The 9,514-nt window shown below is 36.6% G+C and overlaps 1 pseudogene; it reads right to left on the minus strand.

Moving 5' to 3' along the window:
• Nucleotides 1-2,350: 2,350 nt before the first annotated feature.
• On the minus strand, nt 2,351-7,053 carry LOC149230969 (uncharacterized; annotated as a pseudogene).
• Nucleotides 7,054-9,514: the final 2,461 nt, after the last annotated feature.

Below are 9,514 nucleotides of genomic sequence, written 5' to 3' on the forward strand. Positions count from 1 at the left end.
TCAATGTGTCCTTTTAACGTGCTAGGCAGCACAACCCTATATCTCCTCACTACGACATCCCTTCTTTATTGCGTCTCTACAACTCTCTGGAGTCTATCCCTGGTTATCTAACCGTGGGAACAACTCCCTCCATATTCTAGGTTCTAGTGTTATCTATAATTTTCTAGGTTCCAGTGTTTCTTGTAATTTTCATGTCTATTATTATATATCCTTGTTCAGAGTTTTTTTGGCATAATCCTAAATTGCAGTTCTATAGTTCACATGTTCAGATAAGGAAATGTTTACCAGTTTGCATTAACTCTGCTACAATAATATTTTACCAAACTATAAAAGATTTGCACAGCTCTTAACACCAGGGTTTACATGGTCCTAAATATAGAAATTCCACTATTTGAAAATAGATAATCACTACTGTAAATGGGTTTCTAATGCTTAAGGTGATTCATTGGTCCCATTTCTACCTTCTTGTTTCTCTGTTAGTATAAATATAATCAATTAATCTACTATTATCATTTCAAGAATCATTTTAGCATAGAGGCTCTAGCTACATCTTTTCAATGCCAGTAAATGACACATAATTTAGTTATGTGCAATAGTTTAGTTTCCATACTTGAATTCGGAATTCAAAGGAAGTACCTCTATTTTCTGCCACTTGTCAACCACCCGTCCATGAAATTTGTCCTCTGGGACCGAATCTCCCCCCAAGCGTACTTGCAAGACCTCTATCTTCTGCAAGTTGCTGGCACACAGTGCCTATGCTATCTGGTCATCACTAGACTTAGCAATCTTTTTCTTATCGTCTGTCCTTACAGCCCGGTTTTTCCTTCTCCCCACTTCCTTTTCTTTGGAAGCATTACACAGTTAGGGGAGGTAGTTAGGGTTTTCCGGCAACTGCCTTTTTCTAACTTACTCCCAAGAGGAGTTACGAGATCAACTGATGCTCTAATCATTTCTCATTTTCAATAATTAACAATATTATTCAATTTGACCAGTAATAACAATAATTATTTAGTTTGTTCTTACTGTGGTAAAATAAAATATTTACAGCTTTATTGGGGGCATTACAATGTCATATTTATATCTTTTAAAATTAAATTAGATTATTATTATTATTATTATTTAAAAACCTATATTAAAAATTATAAATATATAAATTTTGAAATGCAATATCAATTTTTTTCATATAAAAATAAATAAATTAAAAATTGTCTAAATAAATTAATTATATTAAAAAAAAATCTAAATGGTTCTGGTAAATAAATCAATTTAAATGAATATTGTAACTAAAAAATATATTTGTTGAATTGAGGCTTCTGTGATCCATATCAAGTTTATGAGAGGAGTCTTCGGCGAAAATCACATCATATTTCATTTGTCGACGCATTTCGAACCCACGAGTGTGGTTCATCGTCAGGACTAGTTGAAGAACCAGATCGTAGATGCATGTTAAATAGAGAGAGCAGGTCCTCAAACGACTATATTTCTCTAGAAAACTAAGTTGTACCAACAGCTACTACCAGGACAAAGTTGGCGTTGCGCGTTACAGGGCGATGGCTTAGAGGATTCTCAGTTCAAGACGGTTCTTAGTTATTTCTATGAAACATATTGTCGGTGCATAAATGGAAGCATTTTCGATGGGTTGAAGATGGATTTTGTGTCATACAACGTGGAGCTGCTACTGCAGTCCATCAATGATGATGAACAACTGGAGGGTGCTCGACTACTATCCATGTTTCTAAACTCAAATCGGCTTCGTTAAGAGAAGTTGGAAACAACACCAGGCATGCTGGAGAGGCTGATCGAGTTACTGAATTGGGAGAAACCTCAAGAGAAGGAGATTCGAATAGCGGTTGGAGAGATCATCTGCAAATTGGTGGAGATACCCCAAAATGGCATTCGGGCGATGGCCATTCCTGAGTCCATGGAATCCATAAACTCTTTGGTGTATGATAGAAATCATAGTGGAATTCACTGGACTAAGTACCAGGGCCTATCGTCAGACGAGTATAATTACTCGTATTTTAGTGTGCTGGGGAAACGGATATTGAAAATCTTGGCCAATGACTCCGACAACTGCGCTAAGATTGGAACAAAAAAAGGGCTACTTCCCAAAATTATCAAACTCGAAAACTTAAATGCTAACGTATCAGAATCAGAAATCATAAGGCATTTGGGAAGCCTGTCGATGGAGACATTGGCTTTGAGAATAACAACGTTACCACTGGGATGTCCGTGAGAATAAAAACGGTACCAGTTGCTTTGAAGCTGAGCATTCCGATTATCCGAATTTACAATCGGTTTAGATTTCTCTACTTTTTAATTAATGAAAATAAAATACTATAATAATGGATTATATGGCACTATAATTGTGAAATCTTCCATTACCCTGAATCTACAAACAGTTTATAGTCATACTTAAGATTAGCCTGAATCTTCTACTTTTCAATCCAATGGAGCAGTCTGATAGTTCGATTATGAGTTTTTCAATTAGTGAAAACAAACGTTATAATCACCAAGTTTATGGCGTTGTGGTTGTGGTTCAAGATTTTGCATGACTTCAATTTTCATTGTATTGCATTTTGCAGTAACAAAGTTCTGTTAATAAAATATAGTCGTTTGATGCACAGTAAATGAGGCCGGTCTCCTGGTACATAGGAAGTTATATTAGAAATGTCTAGGTACAGTTGGCATAAATGTATGGATTGATACTTAACAGAACAACAAAACAAATTGGAGTAAAAGTTCATATTCTCTAGATATACTGTTTTTTATCTTTATATATAAAAACAATGTTTTTTTTCTTAATGGAAAAAATGAGGCCGGTCTGCTTAGGACATATAGCTGCGATGTGAAATTTATTTTGTCATTTCTATATATTGTAAAAGTAATAATTACAACCGATCTGCTTACGAAATATAGCTGCGATGTGAAATTTATTTTGTCGAAGTAATAATTACCAGAATAGGGTTAAATTTTGTGGCTGCCTTATTTTCCCTTTTTTATTTTACTTTAAGAAGGTGAAAATTTTATAGAAACTATAATTATTGAAAATTTGATTTTTATAAGATTGTGTAATTTAATAGCTTATAAATTAGTCAATTTTTTTTTATAAATATTATTACAATTTTCATTTTTTATAAAATTATTGTATTATTTAATAGTTTATATATTAAGGTCTAAAAATTGGACAAAATTCTCATTTTAAAATAAATTTGTAATTTTATTATAAATTAGTTATTTTATTGTTTACATATTAAAAATAAATAAAACTAGTCAAAAAAGTTTACAATTTTAAAATAAATTTCTTACTTTAAAATATTAAAAAAAAAACTATATAATTTATAATTAGATGTATTTTAATTTCCAAATTTATTAACTAGCCAAGTGTGCAAAGTTTTTAAATAAATTTCCTACCTTAAAAAAAAAAAACTATATAATTTATAGTTAAATATATTTTAATTTCCAAATTTATTAATTAGTGAAGGGTGCAAATTTTTTATGTGAGATATATTTATCATTAGATAATATGTTTAATTACGTGGTAAGGTGTTTCCCTTTGAAATGAATTCCCCCAGCCACCTCCGTGTCCTATTCTGCATCGTGGATTTGTGTTTTAGACGATTGAAAGAATTTTCATCGTTGATCCACGACTGAAATAAGTTAATGAATAATGAAAAAAAATGGTTTAGAATGATCAGATATTCATCTCTCTCTAACCGTAAGAAACTCGCATGGTCTCTTTCACTATAATGGTATAAGATCACTTCTTTGTATGGTAAATGATCGCACTTAGATTGATAAATGGCTATGCATACCATGCAACTGAAGCAGTACCTGTCTATGCATACCATGCAACTTAAGCAGTACCTGCCCGAGAAAACAGTACCTGTCCGAGAGCCAGATAAAATGATCATATTGTATTTTGATTTTTAGACTTGCGACTCTCATTTCTAATGATAAGTATGTGTCAGATAAAAATTTTGCACCCTTCAATAATTAATAAATTTGGAAATTAAAATACATTTAACTATAAATTATATAGTTTTTTTAAGATTTTAAGGTAGGATTTTTTTTTTTAAACTTTGCACACTTGGCTAGTTACGCGGTAAGGTGTTTCCCTTTGAAATGAATTCCCCCAGCCACCCCAGTGTACTATTCTGCATCGTGGATTTATGTGTTAGATGATTGAAAGAATTTTCATCGTTGATCCACAACTGAAATAAGTTAATGAATAACAAGACAAAACGGTTTAGAATGATCAGGTATTCGTCTCTCTCTAACCGTAAGACACTCGCATGGTCTCTTTCGCTATAATGGTATAAGATCGCTTCTTTGTATGGTAAATGATCATGCTCAGATTGATAAATGGCTATGCATACCATGCAGCTGAAGCAGTACCTGTCTATGCATACCATGCAATTGAAGCAGTACCTGTCCCATAAAGTAGTACCTATCTGAGAGCCAGATAAAATTGTTAAACACACATGGGCAGCAAGAACAATATGAAAGATAAAACATGAGAGTACAATTTTTATTAACAAATGATTTACATTTATAGTACATTATGTGACCGTTGGGTTCCACATCCCAAGGTCTCTTGGACTACTTTGTCTATTCAACTTCCACACTAACCCATTGAGGATTAGGTGTCCAACATTTCCCCCCTTAATCCGAAGGGTTATGTATGAGTCCAAGAAGAGAGTTGTAATACAAAATGTGCAAAAATGCATGGCAGCACTAGGCTGAATGTGCTCTCTGAAATGTTGGTATAAAGGGTGGTGGTTTAAGGATGACCACCAACACTGGAATGCTTAGTGTAATTCCCAGAACTCTTCCAAAACTGGAAAGAAACTGAAGTTTTCTGCTAGAGGAAGTGCTCCTATTGTTTTGAAGAGGAAACCTTCAACCATGAAAAAGAGGTCTCACCCCGCATAAAAGGGAAAACTTCAACCTGAAAAGGGAAGTCTCAACCTGTGATGGTTTAAGGATGACCAACAACTCTGGAATGCTTAATGTAATTCCTGGAACTCTTCCAAAACTCGCAAGAAGCTGCAGTCTTCTACTAGAGGAAGTGTCCCCAATTTTGTTCCTGGAATTCTTCCGATGCTGGCAAGAAGCTGAAGTCTTCTGCTAGAGGAAGTGTCCCAGATTGCCAACTGAAGGCTTGTTCACGGGCCTCTTTGTTTCTGGCTACAACTCTGAAACTGGTGTGGCAGGTTGTGGCTCAGGCTCGCTTGATGTGACTTTGAAGCTTGTAGATGACCATCATTTCCCCCCCTATCAGATACAATATGAGATGATGGAGAAAACTCAACTGCAAGATTGTTCAATACTCTAGAACAAGTTCTGACATGTGTTTGGAATATCTTCTTGGCTGTTGATGCCCATTGCCAAGAAGTGATCCATCCAAGATGAATCTTTGTTCTTGCAGGAAGTTTGTTTCTGAAGCATCTGTGTGAAGAATGGCTGGTTTTAGGATAGTGATTACATGGATGAAGATCAAAAAAGTGATCTTTCAGATGGCCAACTTGGTCACAGTGTTGGCATTTTATAATCTGTTGTTGTTGTTGTTGCTGTGGAAGAGGAGCAGAATCTGGAACAGCTAGAGGTGAACTGTCATGAATGAATCTAGCACTCTGAAACTGAATGGGCTTTGAGTAGTCTGGAATATGAAAGGACAAGTCCTTGTCATATCCAAGACCAGTTCTGTGCTTGTTGTGGACAAGCTGTTCCCAAGGTCTGATGATGGGCTTGGGAAGTGCAGACTGAGTTTCTGCATCTGCATGTACAATTGCTGCTTTATTGGGCACTGGATCTGAATGAACTTGAACAATATTGACTTGCTGTTTATGGGAGTCTGTTTCATTGTTCTGAACAGAAACATGTTCAGAATGACTCTTCTGTTTTAGTTCTTCTTGTTGTAGCTGAGATTCAAGCTGCAAAAAATCGATCTTTTCCTGTGCATTTTGTAGACATGTCTGAATTTCAGAGAGAGAGCCTTTGCTGATTTGTAATGTGTCATCAACAGTAGATTGTATAAGAGTTTTCATGAACTCTAATACTTCAGTAATTGTAGTCATTTTTTCATATCCTCCCAATAATGATATGTTTTGGTTAGATTCTTCTTCAATTTCTTCGGACTTTTTTTATTGCTTTCTTGAAGAATCTATGTTTGTCGCCAATTTCTCATAGCCTCCCATAAATGATATTTTTTGGTTAGGCTCTTCTTCAATTTCCTCCTTAGGTTTGTCAGGGTATTGACATAACACTCTTAAAACAAAATCTACGGATTTCTTAGATTTTGAAGAAATGTCACTATTTTTTTTATCATTTCCCAGATTTTCTTTTGAAATAATAGACTCAGCCTATATTCGCCTAAAGAGAGCAACAATGTCACCTTCAACAGATGAGTTAGATGATTTATTCATATCTGGATTGGATCCATCATTAAGAGATGACATTGGAGATCTCCTCGCATATGTAGATGATGATCTCAGAGAAAGGTGATGATCTCTTTTACTGTGGTTTACATTATCAGTTTCTCCAGTAACATTCTCTGAATCAAAATTATTCTGCACCTTTTCAGCACCATTGTTCTCCTGCTTTCTGTTCCGAATACGCCCTCCTTCCTTTTTAACTGCAGAAATTGGAATTGGGGACTGTCTATTGAAATTAGAGGGCATTCTCCTTGGGAAGGAACTGTTGCTTAATGCCATGTGTTCCACATGTGATGAGGAAAAATCAGTTGCTCTCCTCCTGTTTCCTGATGAATGAGATGCTCCAAAAGAAAACATTTGACTCCCATCTGCAAGCTCTTTAATAGTGGTGATGTCGCGCTCTGTTTTGCACATGGCTCTCGCTCCACTTAAACCTATTGGAAAATCCCCTCGAAGACCATTGTTAGCTTGACCTGGGCCCAATCTTGGGTGACCACTGCGGTAACAGGGTATGAAAATTGACAGCGTTGTCATCTTCAGTACAGAACGAGGATGAATCTGCAATCCTCAGTGATACCCAAAAACGAACATGCGGGCAACGCCTTTGAAATTAAATAATGAACATAATCCGTAGTCACATTAATGAAACGGTTGATTGCAGTCGAGCGGATTCCAAGTCGTTGAGCAGATTAATGAAAAGGTTGATTATCGCTGAGTGGATGCCAAGCGCAGAAGTTTTGGCAGAATGGCACTGATATGGTAATTGAGTTGGGACAAGCTGCAAACGGTTCAATGGAGCAGAGCGGTGGAAATCATTAATGTCAGAAAATTGGCAGAGCTCAAGTGCGCAGGAGCATTACGTTTCCTTGGGAAGATAAAATGCCCAAGCCTGAATAGGAATTTTGAGATTTTGTTTTGAATGAAAACCAACGTTACATATTAAAACTGCATGAGATGCCAGGCCAGCATTCTCAATGAGATTTCAGCCGGGACAACGCTGATATAACGTATATGGACAGTGTGTCAGAGACCAAAAATAGAGACCAGGCACAGGCAGAGGAGGAAGGTCAGAACTAGTTTCATATTTGACAACACTGACATGTGTAGAGTGCGCTCAATAAAATGGAATAGCTAAAGGAGTCTATAATCACCATTACGCACAGAACTGAACAAGTAAATGTAGAAAACTAAATGTTGAGCTTGATTAGAACATAAAACTCATGGAAGACCACACATCATACCAGACAACGTTATATACCAGCGTAGCATTGTATATTTAGGTGCAGATTGAGATGTGGGGGCCTTCATCATTTGTTTAAACTTCGAAATGATATATTGGATCTCGTCATTCACATTTAAAGCATAAAAATCATGGTCTCATTATCACTGGTTCTCTCCACCATCCTCTATATAGTAGATTGTGATTGCCGACATACATGTTTGTGTGGAAGAGGAAGAGTCGCCTCGAGCTGCTCCAGAAGATTTCCTTGTCAGGAACCGCACTACCAAGCCCTCAAATGCCCGGTCATCTAATATGGCGCTATCCAGAAATGCTTGTCTCCACTCCAGTCTTGGTCTAGATGTCTCGAATCAGTTCCAGAAGTAGATTTGACTGATGTGAGGGAAAATTCAGGTGCATGGGAGAGCATGAACCCTCTTTGGATAATTGTCTAGTGATTAAGAACGGTGGGAGGTGCTTTCTTAGCACAACCTTAGAACTGAAAAAGGAGTCCCCACAATACGCCTTTACCCAAGCTCAGAAATTGAGGTAATTGAATAGCAGCTACAGTAAACAACAATTCGTCAAACATGTCCCATACATACGACAGTAGGTATTTTGTGTACTTCTGATTTTTCAGGCAGTGGTTTATAGCAGTTTAATAATGCCCAAAGGTTGGTGTTCCAACCACAGTATATAACAACCAGCAATTTATAAAGATGAACAACTCAAACAGATCACTTTAATGAGTAAACTTTAATCAGCACGGTGACAAACATCTCCATCACAGATAACTCCAGCGGGTTTGTTGTTCTCGTCAATCGCAGCATCTGCGTTTTTTATGTCCTTCCTTACTGGCAGTATCTGCCTTTTCATGCGTTTCGATTTTGTTCTCCAAGCATCACCTCAAATGGTGGATACAGACGACCATCTGATTTCAAATCTATCGACCCAGGCTAGAGCAATCATTCACGAGTGTATATTCTCTTGAATGTCAATTGAATTCCCATTATAGAAACCAAAGCATCGTCTCTGAAGACAACAATTTATTTATTGTAGCTGCAGATGAACCTCAATTAACAAAGTTCAATGATGAATAAGTGATAGGAAGGCATTCTCAAACACATTTAATGAGTAAACCTGGTGGAGCAATATATTAGCAGAGTATAGCAGCGTTCAACATACTTCAGACTTTGATGGCAGTGTTCAAGAAATTATTTAAGAACAGCCTCGTTCCTCGTTCCTGCATGGAGGCATTAGATATGAATCCCAAACCGGTGACCAGAATCCCTGAGCAGCGTACAAATTTAGAATACCTGCGTTTCTTACAAAGCAGGAGCAGCGCACAAATCAATTGTTCAACCCAGCATGACAATATTCCACCGAAACTTCTTCAGACAATATTCCAGTGCTGAAGTCGTTCCTCTCTCAATGCTTTCTGAATTTAGGCAGGAAGACTGCGCAGTAGATAGAGAGGACAAAACAAACTCACAGAAAATGACCACAAAAATTAGTGGCTTAAATTGGAGCAAGACCAGCAATCGCCTGCTCTGATACCATGTTAAACACATATGGGCTGCAAGAACAATATGAAAGATAAAACATGAGAGTACAATTTTTATTAACAAATGATTTACATATATAGTACATTATGTGACCGTTGGGTTCCACATCCCAAGGTCTCTTGGACTACTTTGTCTATTCGGCTTCCACACTAACCCATTGAGGATTAGGTGTCCAACAAAAATGATCATATTGTATTTTGATTCTTAGACTTGGGACTATCATTTCTAAAATTTCAGCATTATTCTGTGTATTTATGTGTATTCCAGTCCACCTAACAGATAACAGTGCCTCC

This window comes from Pinus tabuliformis, chromosome J (genome assembly GCF_031772625.1).
Source record: "Pinus tabuliformis cultivar Carrire ecotype Pingquan chromosome J, CPIR1, whole genome shotgun sequence".
Classification (NCBI taxonomy): Eukaryota; Viridiplantae; Streptophyta; class Pinopsida; order Pinales; family Pinaceae; genus Pinus; species Pinus tabuliformis.